The sequence below is a fragment of the Talpa occidentalis genome, unplaced genomic scaffold, assembly GCF_014898055.3.
Source record: "Talpa occidentalis isolate TD23 unplaced genomic scaffold, MPIMG_talOcc4v2.1 talOcc4.13, whole genome shotgun sequence".
Lineage (NCBI taxonomy): Eukaryota > Metazoa > Chordata > Mammalia > Eulipotyphla > Talpidae > Talpa > Talpa occidentalis.
Window position 1 is genome coordinate 17,650,737 of NW_023601322.1, and position 17,154 is coordinate 17,667,890.

Sequence of the window (17,154 nt, forward strand, 5' to 3'; positions counted from 1 at the left end):
TGCACTTCAGAGTCTACCTTCCTTGATGTTTTAGCAGTTCTCTGACAAAGGCAGAATCTATTCATTTTCTCCCAACTGTGATGGAGAAAGTATTATGGTGATCTTTAGTAATTAAGCAACCTATTTAGATAATTTGTGAGTGTACAGACTTTGTCTCTAAGTGGTTTCATGGCCAACATGCCATGCCATACACCTCAATTGAAAAAAATAATTCATAACTCTCCACTAAAGTGAGTGGTAATCTTCATAAAATATGAATCTGACCTTGAACACCCTTCAACCGCAGGCTAATGTGGATGTTAGTGGGGCAGCCTACTCTCTCATGCTCTGGATTCTGCCTACCACTCTCATCTCAAGGTTTCCTGACACTACATAATATGGTAGCAACACCAACTGCTCTTGATCCACTATTGCCCCAACACTCTAAACATCACAAAGTATCTTCTACCGTTATCATACAACCCTCACATCTCAGACATATTGAACTCTCTTCAATCTGGAATGTTCTGTGTTTGTTCCAGATAAGTAGTGATAATGCCCCTTGTGATGTATTTTCTGATTTATGGTTCCTTACTAAACCAAACTGGCACATACAGCTGTGATATTTTCTTTAATAGTGTTAGTCTATGGGCCTCCCCTGGTGGCACAGCAGTTGCGCACCGGGCTGCGAAGCTGCCCGCAGCCTCTGCAGCGCCGGTTCGATCCCTGGCCACCAGCAAGGGTACCACAAAGCGCAACAGACCTCTCCTGCCACGCCTGATGCTCCCCTCAGCAGTATATTTTGTCAGTCTGCCTATTCTGTTCCCCGCTCTGGCTCTGGTGAATTCTCTCACCCTCCTGCGCTTCTGACTGTACCCAGCACTTATATAAATAAATTAATAAATCTTTTAAAAAAACATAATAAAAAGAAAAAATAGTGTTAGTCTACCTTTCATAAAGGTTGTTTCTATAGCATGTGAATTCATAATTCAAGAAGTAAACTGTTAGCAAAAGCTTTCCTGAATGTAAAACTCAAAATAAGTTTTTTCAGATCACAGCTGTTAGAAACAGTTGTTTGAAGATCAAAAAGAAAAAAAGGAAGGAAGAGAAAACTTCAGATGGAAACTCATTAAGCAATTATTTCTCCTATCTAATCAATGTCCTTCATTAGGCAAAAAAATTATCACACTTATTTACTTTGTGCAATGACCCTTCATATCTTTGTATAAAATAAGGATTTGTGATTCCATTTCTGACTAGCTTTGAGCTTAAAGTTCACTTTCCCACCTGTATGGGATTATTTAGGCATGCACTGACTGCATGTTCATTAGCTAATGACTGCTGTGTCTGGCCATCCATAAGGGTCAAGTTCATTATTACGAAGCAACATGAGGGCTTTGCAGTCAGAGCAAAACAACTCAGGAAGGAGGAAATACCAACAACCTCCAACCTTTGCATTTTTTTCTTCCCCACTTATAGGTTAACTCACTTCGCCAGTAGCTTCCCCAAATTAATCCACCTTCAAAATGTAGACTACCATCACCTACATATTTCAGTTCTACTTCTTAGGTTTTTTGCCACTACAACTCATTTCTCCACTTTCTAACCTTCCATGATAACAAAAAGCAAACACACATCAGAAACACATGCAGCAATGCATACACAGAGGACAAAAGAAAGTTAGGAGATGAATTTTTGTCAACTGGTTGTGAAAACTTAGGATCAAGAGTCCTCTATAGCCTAAATACAATTGAAATCTAATTAAATATTGTATATCTGTATTTTTCTGTAAATACTGACATCTAATCATCTTTAGTCACAATAAAGACAAAATGAATACAGAGCTAGTAGTATTTAAGGGATAGTGCTCAAAATCTGAATCATGACTTAAATGAATAACTTTATATTCCATGATATGAAAAAGAATAGGAAACTAATATCTATAAGGTTTTATGCAGTTTCTTAGTGTTGAAAATGTTCAAGTTACATAGACACAGCCTTACTTTTTATTGCTTGGATAGCCTTTAAAAATAATATACCATATTTTGAGACATTATATTTTCAACTATTAATGTTGATAAAAGTTGGGCACAGGGATGTGAGTCTTGGAATATTCTTTCCATTACCACATATTCCATTTCCCTGACAACTTCACATCTCTGCTCCTTAAGATTCCTTTTCAGTACATACTAGAAAGACGTTTTTGAACTTGTCCACTGCTATTTCTAATTTGTCTGATCTTCATCAGTCAGTTTAAAGGAGCATAAAATGTCATCTGCCTCATCCGTCACTGTGTGTGTGTGTTAATGTATTTATCTGATTCACTTCCCCTGACTCGGCTAAGCTTGATGCAGTTCTGAATCTTTCCCATCTCCTCATTTATTTCAGTCACTCCTCGGGTGTACTGGAGCTGAATTTCTCAGGTAGACTCGTCTGAAAAGATGGCATGCTTTAGCAATTCTATAAGCAATCATCATCCAAATAGCCTGCAAGTTCTGCTTTGTATATTCACTATGAGTTTAGTGCCAAACAAAGGTATATTTTCCCCCTAGTCCCTCACTTAGTTCTTTCAGGAAACTTTTCAATGGAGAAATGGTGACTTGATTTCTTTCAGATGCCTGGAGATACTGAAGGATGCTATGTGAGCATGTGGCCTGGGTATGAACACTAATGTGACATTTGGTAACAGTATGGTCACAATTGCTACTATTGAAAATAACAGTTTACTTTCCTGGTGCAGTGACATGATGAAATGAAGTGGTTTAGGGCTACTTTTTTCAGGGGCTCAGTACAATGTCAGAACTTTCTCCTTTGTCACCGTCACCACCATCATCATCATGAACACTTTAGACTCTAACACTTAACTATATGCTTATGATACTTAAGCGACTAATGCCAGGTCTTGGTCATATTAATAGGTAGAGAGACAAAATAAGGTAAATTAACATCGCAGGCAGTAGATACTGTTTCTTAGGTGAATAGTGATGCCACAAGATTCCTACACAGGAATGTCTAACAGACACTGCCCTCTTGTTGCCTGACCATACATTGGGCCACCAGTTACACATAGCCATCCCCTTCTTATAAGGATACCAGTCACATTGGATTAGTTTAATTTTAAACTAATCACCTCCTGGGGCCTCCCCTGTGGTGCAGCGGGTTGAGCACAGCGCTGTGAAGCTGTCCGCAGCCTCCGTGGTGCTGGTTCGATTCCCACCAGGGGAGATTCCCACAGGGCATGAAAGACCTCTCCTGTCTCGCCTGCTGCTCCCTTCAGCAGTGTATTTTGGTCCTTCTGCCTGTTCTGCTCCCTGCTCTGTTTCTGGTGGATTCTCTCACCCTCCTGCACCTCTGGCCTATACCCAGTGCTTGTATAAATAAATATTGAAAAAAAAAGAGTTTAAACTAATCACCTCCTTAAAGACTTAATGTCCAAATATGGTTAAAGTGCAAGGTACTGGGGGTTGAGGCCTCAACATCTGCATTTGGGAGTGGTCCAAATCAACCCCTAATGTGGAGCTAACATTCTAGTGCTAGAAACAAACTCATGCCCTCATAAAAATCAACTCCCTGGGAATGCCTCTAGGGTTTCTCCATCACACCAACATGCCTAAACCCAGGAACCCAAAACAGAGGGTCAGGCTAAGTGTGCTGTCACCCACACACACTAAACTTTCTCCCATTTTGCCAGCACCACCCAAAATGAGGGGAAGAGTGAGCACTACCTCTCCATTCCTGTTGTGAGCTATCTCTTCTCAAGGATTCCTTTGATATCCACCATAACCTGGCTCCTTTTGAGAATGATGAGGACGAAGTTCTAAACACAGTGAGATTTGGCCTTGAAGCTGCAGATGCAAGGGCAAACCCAAGGGATAGTCCCAATCACAGGTTTAATAGGAATATAATAAGAGAAGGAAAAGCTTTGTAAAATAAATGCACTATGTGTAACCTGAACTTCCTAGTCTCAGCAGTCTGAAGGTAAAATCAGGTCACATTAATATTAATAATAATTTCTTTCTGGCCCAGAGCCATACCCAAAGAACAGCACAGTCTTATTCGTGTTTCCCCTGCCCCACACCCCAAGGTCTTTGACCATCTCTCAGTTATTTCTGGGTGGCCAAAGGATGAGTTTCAGTTCCCATTGGCTCAGAAATAAATACACATCTGCCCTTTCTCTCTAAGCTCTGTGAAGGAGTTTAATTACGGAATATTTGGGCATTGCCTCTCCACCACCACAGCTGAGCAGGTTGTCTGTGAGAGGGCTGCCTCCCCGCCACTCTGCACTGCAGTTTCTGTCAAACCTGGCAATGCTGCCCTTGAAAACTTGTAAATGATGCCCTTTCTCCAACTTACCTATGTCATCCTCACCTAGGCAACCAGGCAGCACCACCAGTATCTCAAGGCTAACACATCTCTTGCTAAAATGTTCCCTGGAAATGAAGGAGAGGGGACTTCAACTTCAGGCTTCTCCTCACCCCTAAATAAAGTACTCAAACATACCAACTCATGGATTTTCAGTCTAGCCAAGAGTTAAGTGACTGAGTTTCACATACATTCTGCTAAAACCCCAGAAAGGACTTACTTTAGGAATAACATAAAGTAAGGTCAACACTCTAGAACTGATGACAAAACCAAACACACAAACCTTAACAAATAAAATCAAATGTGACAGAATAAAAAGTGCCCACTAGTAACTTAGCTGTCCACCTGGAGAACAGTCAACATTCTTCAGATACTATAATCCAGGTTCCCACCAACTTACCATTGCTTCTATGTAGCGTAAAATCAAATATTACTACAAATGCAAAAGAGAAAAATGAAATAATAAAGAAAAAAATTAACAGAAACAGATTCCAATACACCCACATGTTACAATTAGTAAGGCAAGGGATTTTAAAAGACATTACATTGATAAAAGGATACAAACTTTTAATTAAAAGCTGAATAAGGTCAGAGGATATAAGATATAACTTAATGAATTTAGTTGCTAACACTGCATTATATAACCAAAATTTATTAAAAGAATAGAACTTAAATGCTTTCAACAAAACAGGTAAATACATGCAGCAATAGATGAATTAATTAATTTGAGGGGGGAATCCTTTCACAGTGTATGTATATATCAAATCTTCACATGTACAACTTAAATATCTTCCAATTTTGTCAATTATATGTCAATAAATCTGGTAAATAAGCAGTTATTTATGTTTCTCGGTATTAAAAGTAAAGATGGTCATTTGAGTAAATGGATGGCAAACAGAAAATAAAACAACTGGTGATTCTAGAAATGGTAAATAAAAATTGTGAAATAATATATTCACTGAATGTGTTTAGTGGTGAGCTAGAGAGCACAGAAGAGAAATTTATAAAACTTAAGGTCAGAGCAATAGAACTAATCAAAAAAAAAATAGTTTAAATATATGAACAAAATCTCAGAAATCTGCACATCAATATCAAGAGACCTAACTTACGTGTAATTGAAGTACTGAAAAAGGAGTGGAAAATGGAGCAGAAAATATCTGAACAAATAATAACAAATTTTATGAAAAAAATCAGCTTAAAAATCTAAGAATCCCAAGCAGATAAATACGTGAAAACCACACTTTGTCACCTTAGGGAATGAGTGAAATATTACTGCTGTAAAATACCTACATTTTATTTGAAATGACACAATATTATTTATAAATAGACTGTGAAAAAATTAAGAAAACATTGTAAACCACAGCTATCATTTTAAAAATATAAATATAACTAAAAATCTAATAGGTAAATTAAAAAAGACATATAAAAGTTGTATTTTATTGGCTTTTGAAAAGCCAGGAAAGGAAAAATGAGGAACAGCAGCAATAGTTTGGACAAAGAGAAAACAAAAAGTCAAACCAGACCAATAATTAGTAGATTAGACCTTTATATTTATGGTTGACAATTTTTGACAAAGTCTTAATAGGAATTCAGTAGAATCTTCTCAATAGTGGTACTGAGGCAATTAGATATCCAAGTGCAATTAAAAAAAAATGAATAAGAAAAAATAACTTCATACCATTGTGAAAATTAGCTAAAAGTCTATCATGGGTCTATTAAATCATAGACTTAAATGTACAGTCTAGAACTGTAAAATGTACAGTCTAGAACTGTAAAATGTCTACAACAAAGCTCCAGAAAACATCCCTGTGACCTTGGTTTAAACAGATTTATTTATTTACTTATGACATCAAATTCTCTACTCATAATTTTTAAAAAGTGGCTTAACTTCATCAAATTCAAAAACTTGTCCTCCTTGAAAAACAGTGTTTAGAAAATGAAAAGACAAGCAACAAACTAAGAGAGAAATCTGCAAAACAAATGTCTGATAAAGAACTGAATCCAAGATTTATTTTACATATTCAATGTTCAATGCATATAATAAAGAACTCCAAATTCAATGAGAAATACAAGGAGCCAATATTTCCCCAAAGATGGTATAGTGATGGAAAAAAAAAAAATCACATGGAAAGTTGTTCAAAAGCATTAGGATTTAGGAAAATGAAAATTCAAACCACCATGAGATATCACTACACCTTGATTAGAATGTCTATGATTAGAAATACTTCACATTGCAAGTGTTGGGAGAATGTGTAGCAACTATAAATTATTTCTATTTCTGATGAGAATGTCAAATGATATAGCCACTTTGGAAAGAGGTTGATAATTTAATAAAAAGTTAAACACATCCTGGGGACTCCCTGATGGTGCAAGGGGTTAAGTCTTGGCACAAAGAAGCTATTGGCAGCCACTGCACCATGAGTTCGATTCCCAGCCAGGGAGCTGACCCATATGGCACAGAAGACCTCTCCTGTCTTGCCACTGCACCCCTCAGGAGTATATTTCAGTAGATCTGCCTGTCTGCTCCCCACTCTGTTTCTGGTGAATCCTCTCACCCCACCCACCCCATACCTCTGGCCTATACCCCAGGTATTGTATGCATCAATAAATAAATCTTTAAAAAATAAAAATAAAAATATGCTCATGGTAACACTGCTTATAAAAGCAAAACACTAAACAAGAGAAATGTCCAACAATAAAATAGATCATTGTGTTATTAAACTGATTACAATACTGCAATAAAAAATTTTAAAAATACCCTACAGCTTCATGCAAATACATGGATGAAACTTCAGAACATACTTACGGGTAAAAATGGCAAATCATAGAAGCACAAAAATATTATTATGGTTATAAAAATTAAAAATATAGAAAATTAAAATGTTACTTAGGAATATTAACAACTGTTGTAAAACTATAAAGAGAAACAAACACAATTCAGATTAATGTTTCTCCAGGGCAGATGGAATGGGAATAGATAGAAGGGAGAGTGCATGGGGTGTCTCAAATTTAATTGTGATGTTTTAATTCTTAAATTGGGTGGTGGTCAACCTGAGTGTTTCTTATATATTTTTTATATTGCAGGCCTGTTTTATAAGTATCCTCTGTAATTTATTCAGTATTTAATAAAATATGTAAGCAATCATAGAACTTTCAAATATAGGGATTGTCAGACTGGATGTACAAAGTGTGACAATGCATATGCTGTCTAGAAAAGGTCCACTTAAAATAAAAAGACTAGAGAGTTTGAAAGAATAAGGATGGGAAAATAAATAAATAAAAAAACATAAGGATGGGAAAATAAGCAAAATAAAAAACATAAAAGAACAAAAAGCATAAGAAAGCAGATGTTATATAAGTCAATGTAGACTTAAAGACAGAAGTATCTTCAGTAATAAAGGAGTATTTCTTAATATCCAAAGGTACAGTTCGACAAAGTAATGTAAAAGGAGTGAAATATTCATGTGCAAACACAAAGACAAACTGATTCAGTAAAATTGCCCTTGTTATCCAAAGCAGTACAGTCTACTAAGCCTTTTGTTAAGTCATTTTCATAAAGTCTGTCTCTTTCTCTCTTCCTCCCCTTTCCCCCCACCTCCTTTTCTCTCCATCTCTTTCCCCTTTTCATCTCCCCTCTTTCTCCTACAAGATGAAAGAAACATAAAAGACAAAAATGATGTAAAGTGATGAGACTATTACCATTAATTTACATAGAAATATTTTGAGTGTTTCCAAACCTCAAAATAACCTACCAAATTATATCAAATAATACATGAATCCTAAATAACACTAACATAAAGTAAAAGCAGGAATGAGATGAGCACAGCCTGTGCAAAACAGAAATAGTGTATATACATGTAGTTACACTTTTGAGTCAGGAAGACAGTGAGCACAATGGAAGACCCAGAGATGGTGATGGCGTTAGGCTGAGTCGACGGAGGCTGGGGCGGTGGGAGATACAGGATAGTGGTGTATAGGCGAGAAAGGAAGAACATCCTGTATTAACATCTTATTGGCTTAATCCAGGAGACCAGGCAGGTCACTAAGGTCTTTCTTCTGTGTCTGCCTGTCTCCATATCAAAGGTCTAAATCCATGGACTGCTGCGGCTTATGTAGAAGGCTTGAAATAAGAGAGTATACCACCTCACTTTTGCCTATTGTCATGGAAGTGAAAATATTCCTCAGATTTCTTTTGATTAGCATAAACAGGTACTAATGTAGCTCTTTTGGAAAAATATAGCACCATAACTAGCTTGAAAAGGTGGGAAATACCTGTAATAATGCAGATTCCTTCTTTGAGATCTCTGGAAAGAAGAGTTGTGATCTGGAAGGAGTCAGGCTCTGTCGACTTCATCAATCCATCATTCCAATCCTGAATCACCTTTCTTCAAATTTCTTTGACTTCATATTCACAAACTTTGACCCTATCCTAAAGAAAGAGAAGAAAAAGCACACTATCAGCAAGAACAATAAAACTTAAAAAAAATAAAATATAAATGTATTCATAATCAACATCACAACTGTCAGCATTTATTCACTTTAAATCTGAACTAATTGGCTGAAATTCTAAACATAATTTGTTTAGACAATGAACTTTTAATTTCTGCCTCTATTTGCAACTTGCTCTTTTCATTGGTAGTTTTTCTCTCTTATTTTTTATGTCTGCACTTAAATCAGGAATACAAATATTGAACTTAAAAATGAATTGATACATAGTTGAACCCATGTGTGATCAGAAAAATCGAAGACATTTTTCTTTTCAGACAAAAGTATTAAATGAATTGCATCTAGGCTAAGTGGAAATATTACATTGACATGAGTAATATTCAAGTTGCTGCAAAAGACTGCAGTATTTGCTGATTACTCTATGGTAACTGTGTCAGAAACAGGGCTTGGGGACAGATTTCATCTTCTAAAATTATTTCCACTGAGAAGGAGAAGCTAGCACCTTGATGATTCTGAAAGAATAAACAAAACAAAATAACTCAGGCAACTGACATAGGCTGGGGACATGTACAAACTACCAACTTCTCTGGCCCCTGTCCATTTAGTCTTCTCTCCTAATTCACTCTGATTTATGTCATGGGTGGATTTATTCTCTTCTTTTCTCCAGCTCACGATTAATATTTTCAGAGTTAGACTATTTTTCCTAGTTCATACTCTCTGGAGAAAGAGGTGCAGATCATATAAGCTGGGGTTCAGTCACAGAGGATTCCCATGTCTCTTCAGCTGTTATGACACTGACACTCTGTATAGATATAGGACACCTAGAGGTTGGTCAGAGCTGAAAACACCAGCAAAACATCACAATATTTCTAATATACAGGTATACAGGAAGTGTGTGACCATTGTTCAAATATATTTTCTCAGTTGAGGTGTGCACTTGTGTGATTTGTGTGAACCAAACATTAAAACCTATCACATCATTTTGTGCTATTACACACATGTGCTCACCTAAGAAGATGGGGCTAAGCAATACAAATATGTTTACCATCCATCATCTCAACAAATACTTATTCATTAAATATTTATTGAGCACCTATGATGTACCAGCAGCACATGAATTAAAGCTATAAAGAATTACTCATAGACCCCCCCTTAATCACCTTCCAACCTAGGGGCAGAGATAAACCAAAGACTAAAAAACTTTACTTCCAAATAGAAAGTGATAAATACCACAAGAACACAAATAAAAAGGGCCAAGGGAGTCTCAAAAGGGAAGACTAACTATGAGGGTAGAGACTGCAGCGGCGAGGGATGCTTTATGGAGGAAGTGTTTTCCAAAATGGGCCAGACAGTCTGGTCAGATTTCAATAGGGATGATGGGTAGAAACATTTCCATTTACACAAACAGCATATAAAGAAATGTATGCAGAAATAAGCAATCATGGTGGATTATCAAATGTATGGTTATGTTAAATTTGAGTAGAACATATACTTGCCAAAGGGTATCCTGGGACAGGAAGCATAAGCATAGGCATAGGCATAGTGATTTCAAATAAATGTAATGAGAACGTATTCAAAGAGTCAGAGTATGGGGATGACATGGAGATGTGTGCTTCTGGTCTCGTTTATTCCTGTACCCTCTATACACAGTAGAAATCCATGTCCTTAGTGGCTGTCCAATAAAAAAAAAAAAATGTTTTATAAGCACTTACTCTGGGCCAGACCCTGCGCTAAACACTTCACATATAAAAGCTCATGTATTTCTCAAGTTTTGGAATTAATTTAGCTAAGATTATACAATGTGGTGGCATAGCAATGCCACAGTTCTAGAAACAAATTCCTTCCATATTAATTTCTTATAGCTCTACATCTAAACCAAGTTCACACAGCTTATAGATAACAGATCAAGGACACAGGCCAAAACCTGAATTAGTCTACTGTTGCTACTCAAGAAATACATATCTATTAAATAAATAAAGGCCTTCATATCAAGGACAAAATTTAATATTCTTTTTGTATCATGGTTAGATAGACACAACCTCCTGAAATAAGTTATAGTCCTCCTTGTTATATTCTCAGTGATAGAAAACAGGAACTGCTGGTTAGGATCAGGGTCTCTGTCCTCAGGAGAACATGGTATGTGGCTGTTTTCTTTTGTCTTGTCATTGAATTCGACAGGATATTCTACAAGCTAGCTCCCAGGTGCTACAGCCAGGCATCAGCCATCAAGATCTGAACTTCCGGGCCTCCCTGGTGGCGCAGCGGTTGAGCGCTGGGTTGCAAAGCTGCCCGCAGCATCTGTGGCACCGGTTCGATCCCCGGCTGCTCCCCGGCCACTGGAGGAGGGTCCCACATGGTGCGCAGACCTCTCCTGCCGCCCGCTGCTCCCCTCAGCAGTGTACTTCGGTCCTTCTGCCTGCTCTGCTCCCCACTCTGATGAATTCTCTCACCCTCCCACACTTCTGACTGTACCCAGTGCTTGTATAAATAAATCTTAAAAAAATATAAAATAAAAAAATAAAGTTAGAACAAGGAAAGTATTATTAAAACAGAAGGCATTTAAAAAAACAAAAAAGAGCTGACCTTCCATTACAATGTGGCTGCAGTGTGTGACATCTTGTGCTATCCACTGTGTAGCTATAGGAAGAATCTGCAAATGTCCTATGTGCAAAGGAAGACAGAACAGAACCTTTGGGGGTTTCTGGAATACATGAAATACATACATGTGCTCTTCTGTACACAGAATTAAAATGATTTCTCACATTGGGACAATGGGGATAGAGTGGTCTCTAGAATGATTTGAGATTGGTCTACATAAGAGGTAAATGGCAAGCAATTGTCTACCTTTCATAATTATGAGATAGCTTTACTGGAATATGTGAATTCTAAAAGTTCAATCTTTATTTTTGAGGCTCATCTTCCTCTTCCCAAATAATAAAAATGTTTTTTACTCTTTTTAGGAAGACAGAGATTTTGAAAAATATTATCAATTTAGTCAGGCAGGTCCACTGCTGGGAACTAGACCCTGAGGCAATGTAGTAAAGAGAAGAGAGCATGACCTTCGACTCCAAATCATATCCCCCTCCAGCTCTCAGTGACCCAGAGGTCTTGGTCAAGGTCAAGGCATTCTAGTGTTCTAATCCCATTTCTCCCATTTCTTTATCTCTGACATGCAGATAATAGCATCTATGTGACAGAGTGGCAGTGATGGAGCTCAAAAGAAATGACACAGATGGAAAGGTTTTGTAAACATTAGTCAATAAAGTGTTGGGGGAAGGGATATGTATGTGTTCTCAGCAGAGCTCAAAATATATTTCAAGTTAAACCATTGCTGAAAAGTTGTTTCTCTCACATTTCTGCAAACTATAGAGCCAGGTAATTGGGGTTTAATATCATTCCAGATAAACCAATTTGTAAAAGTTTCAACAGTGGGATGAATTTTTCTTTCTCAACTTTTAACAAAGTCAAAACAATGAATAAGCCAATCTTTCCTTTATTATTGTTTCCTATTTTTTAGTCCACTATAGAGGAAGAGGAAATTGCAAATAGATTATAGCAAGCGCACCCAGTCTTTACAAAAGGATTAATACCAAGTTTTAGAATTAATGATATAACCTAATACAATCTGGTGGCAAAGCAATGCCATGGCTCTAGATGCATATTCCTCCTGTAGGTGTTTGTATATTAGTTTCCTGTTTTATCTGTAACAAAATATCACCAATATAGTGGCTTAAACATGAGAAGTTTATCATTTTTACAGTTCTGAAGATCACTGGGCTAAAATCAAGTTTTAGGCGGATCCTCTAATGTTTCTTCTGGAGGTTCTAGAAAATAATCTGCTACTTGTCTTTCACAGTTCTAGAGGTGGCCTGCATTCTTTGGTTGGTAGTTCTATTCCCTCTTCCAAAGCAGCAATCGCATCTATCTTGAGTCTGTTTCTGTCATCTCTTCTTTAACATTCCTTCTTCCCTCTTTTGCATCTAAGGACCCTGGAGATAACAGTGGCCACCTAGAAAATCCAGAATAATCTCCTCATGTGGCTACCTTTAATCACATCTACAAAGTTCAAAGCCCATTTTTGTAATAAAATGTAATATATATTCACACATCCCAGGAATTAACTAGATGTCTCTACTGCCTCCCAAATGCCTATCAAATAAATGAACAGGTCTTTGTCAATCATTATTTTGCCTACCATGTGGTTTGGTTTGGTTTTTGTTATTTGTTGTTGTTTATCTTCCCTACAGTATTTTCAGAGGGATTTTGTTTTTGTTTTTTGGTTTTCGATTTCCCCCCTTCTCCAAATCCCAGCCCAACATAGTCTCTGGACCCCAGAAATACATGACCGACCTTATGGAAGAGTCACTTACTAAGTGCGGGAAAAACCCTAAAAACATTCAAAAAGTGATTTTGATAGACTTGGTCCAGCCAAACACTTTTGCAGTTTTTTTTTTTTCCCCCTTTAAGGTCCAATGGGCAGATCTGGCTTTCTAGAAACAGTCCAAATTCAGGTAAAAACATTCTGAAGAACTCAGTTTGAGGGTGTAACCTCCCTAAAGGACAAAGACACTAGTAACCTTTGTCCTACTAAAAATGTATCCTTCAACACTTACTTTTAGTGCACATGGGTTGCTTAATAAACCAGAATACTTAAGACTTTTGTCAGACATATCCATGGAAGCATAACCAAAGAAAAATGGTGTTGAAGAGAAGACTTCTATTATCTTTTATTTTACCCTCTAAAATCTAATTCAGAGCCTGGGAAGAAATGCCTGCATAGAGCCAAATTTCATGTTCATTAATGTAATTGTACATAAGTGTCATAGCCACCTCCTCCCACTCTGCTGCCAGAATGCCTGTCTTCCTGTATTATCACCTAACAGCACCATGACTTCATGATGGCCTGCCTGGGACTGACCAGACTGTAACTGAGCTCTGGGTCCCAAAGGCAACAGGGTGATTTTTATTTACAGTGACAAGATGATCTTTACCCTTGTTTCTCTTTAGACTGTACACACACAGCTCTATCCATGAGCCAAAATATAGCCAGGCCAGCTCTCTGCACTCTGCACTTTACTTAGCTGACTAGGTGTCAGCATTAATTTCTTGACTGTGGGGAAGTTCCATTTCTCTTGCCCTCGGGATGTTTACTTGACCTCTCCAGTCCTGTGATTGGGAGCAGTTTGGTCTTTTCGCATAAGTTCCAAACATTTTCTTTCTTCTCCATTGCAACTATTATCTCCTGTGACATTTACAAGGACCCATTCTGCCGTAGCTAGAGCTATAAACATGCAAGAAGCCTCAGTGACACAGAGTTCTTTTGTGCTCGAACATGCCAGTTAATAATTAGAGGGGCTTTCAGCATGAATTTGTGATTTGAATCCTCTGAATACGTACCCAGTTTCAAAAACAGCCAACCAATAGTAATTTTGTCAGTTGAACCCTTCACAAACATTTTGAAAAATTATAGCCAACCATAATTATGTAAACAAAACATTTCATGATTCAACTCTACAAGATTGTATGTGAATGAGGTTCACACAATGCTTGAAAAAGACAGAACAGTTGGTTTAAAGATTCAGGGTCAGGGTTAGAATAACTGGGCTAGATAGGAGTTTGAACTTGGATCACTAATGAGTTGTGTCATCTTTGACAAGTTATTCACTTTCTTAGAACTCTATTTGACAAATTGGCAGAAGCAGTCATTAGCCTAGCTCACCCCAATTGCCTCTTTTAGTTCTAATATTCCATAAATAATAAGTAAGCACCCAGCACCTTTCAATATTTATTATTATTTTTGTAGGTGTGCTGTCTGACAGTTACAGTTACACTAAACAAGAAATCACCCCTTTTACCTTTAATAATGTTGACCTAAATGCTTATACATTTTTACTACTCTACTTTACTGCTATAATTATAAGCAAGAAGAACCAGCTGGAACCAGCAGATGTTTGTCCTTCTCCACAAAGAGACTCTTTCAGAGGTCCAGTGCTATAGAAGGGAAGGGATGAGAACACACACTGAGTTTCCATTTTCTAAGGTACATGCTCTAAGCTGCAATGACTTTGGTTTAACCAGTAGACAGGTTTAATATTCTAAAGATATTTTGATTTTAAAAGTTTTATCTCTAGAGAATGAAGCTTTGCTTTCAAGCAAAATAAACACTATTTGTCAAGAGCAATGTAATTATTCATTTGCAAAAACCCCAATGAATGTTCCTATCACTGTGTTTCTCTCTTAGGTTCTCATGAACTTAATTTGCCCACAGCCTTAAGAGTTTGCATTCAAAATGCATTTACTCTGTTCCTTGTGCCCTGCTTTTGAGTGTTAATAATTGTTGTGTCTCCTATTTCAGATAATCTGTTATCCTGGACATTTTGCAAAGCCGGAGGAGTTCTTGGCCCATCTGAATTCTGACTGCAACATTTTGAGATCTCTGTGTTCTCATTTATAGCAGGATGACATGTACCATGCAATTTAGCTTCTAATGTTTTTAAAACCTCAGAGTTCTTTTTTAAAAAAATTCCACTTACAGTTAAATCATGAGATCACTGAAAACAGTGGGCATTCTGTATAACTCTTTCTACTTGAAATAGCAAGCAATTGATGAATATTTATTTAATGGATGCTATAAACTTTTGTTAGATGGGAGGGATAATCACAGATGAATATATGTACACTTTATACTCCAAATGGGCCAGATGCAACAGCAGCAGATGTAGGATCTTGCTAGAAATGCAAATTCTTAGGTCCCATCCCGGAGATTACAGGATTGTGACAGCACTGTGGTCGAAGGATCCTATCAGGTGATTCTTTGCATGCTAATGTTTGAGGATTACAGTCATGGACCAGTTTCCAAATCCTGGAAGATATAGGTAGTTTCTCATCACAAACCCTACAATAGTAAAACTTTCTTACATTCCAGTGGAAATGTGCAATGAATTAAGTTGTGATTTCATAATTGTTGTAGAGGTAAATTCAAAAGGATAAATGTTTACTACCCAGGTCCTCACTAACTAGTCCAATAGATATAGCAGGAATCAAGTTAGGGTTTTCCAAGGAACTTGCTCATTGATTTTCTCTAAATGAAAGACATCCTAATGTTATTACTTTACTATAAGTTAAACTTTAGACACTTCTATAAAACTCCAGAATTGCAGGCTATTCTGGGGTTCACTACATGAACATTGGGACTGATTCAACTTATTTAGATGGGGAAGTAAATATTGTCACTTTTCTTTATAGCCCTTTGGTTTTCTCTAAACTGAGCATTCTGGAAAGAAGATATTACAAGTGCTCATCCTTGAACAATCCCAATATATGATCAAAATCCATTGTGAGAGACTATTTGAGTCTCTAGATTCATTCCAATGAGGCCTAATTATAAATCGTATTGTAGTATTTATTTTTGCTTTTATTTTATTAAAGTACTGACCACCTGTTTTCTGCCAGTGAATTTTTGCATATACATTACTTCTATCAGTGACTCTGAATAATGAATACAGTTACAAACAAAGAGGCCCTGAAAAGGTGTGAGTTGGCACAGGTATGTGTATTTGTGCACGGACGAACATCATTACAGGAGAGAGTGAAGAAAAAGATTTATTCTCCTAAAATACATTACCATGATTCCTGAGAGTTAATTATTTCTTTTGAGAAATTAGCCCTGATATGTCACTAGCTTACTGACAGGCAGTGATTTCCTCTGGTAAACACCTGGAAGCAATTGCCTGCAGCTGCTTACCTGTGATTCAGGTATATATAGGAGCATGCACACCATAGGAATAGGAGTTTTCCCTTAAAGTTATGCAAATGCATGAGCAAGGTTATGCACAGAATGCTAAAGAGATTTGAGAGGTTCCTAAAAAAAATCAATTCAGCAAATCAATACAAAATATTTAAGCACCTCTTTTTTACTCATCCCCCATTATGCAAACTCTTTCCTGCAGTTCTGGGAGCACGCCCTTTAAGATGGAAGTCCAGACACAGTTGGAGAAAGGAGGGATTGTGGGAGAGAGGGATGAGGAAGGGCTAGAGGAAAGAAAGGAGGGGAAAAGAAGGGAGGGAGAGAGGAGGAAAAGGAAATTAAGGCAGTGTCTGATTTTATGAAAGGATTATATCTAATACAGGAACTTAGAGAAAGATGACTTTGTATGAAGTCAATAAACAGATAAAGATTTCTGGAGAAGTGAGATTTGAGCAGGCTCTGAAAGAAGAGGTGGCGAAGGAGTTTCCTACCAAACAGTGACTTCTGTAAGAATTCATTCTCTTGTGATTAGGCTAGAAAATAAGAAAACAGATGGTGACCTGTTTTATTTAAAGCATCTTAACTATTTAGCTCCTGTCAGTGAACAGATAAATTATATT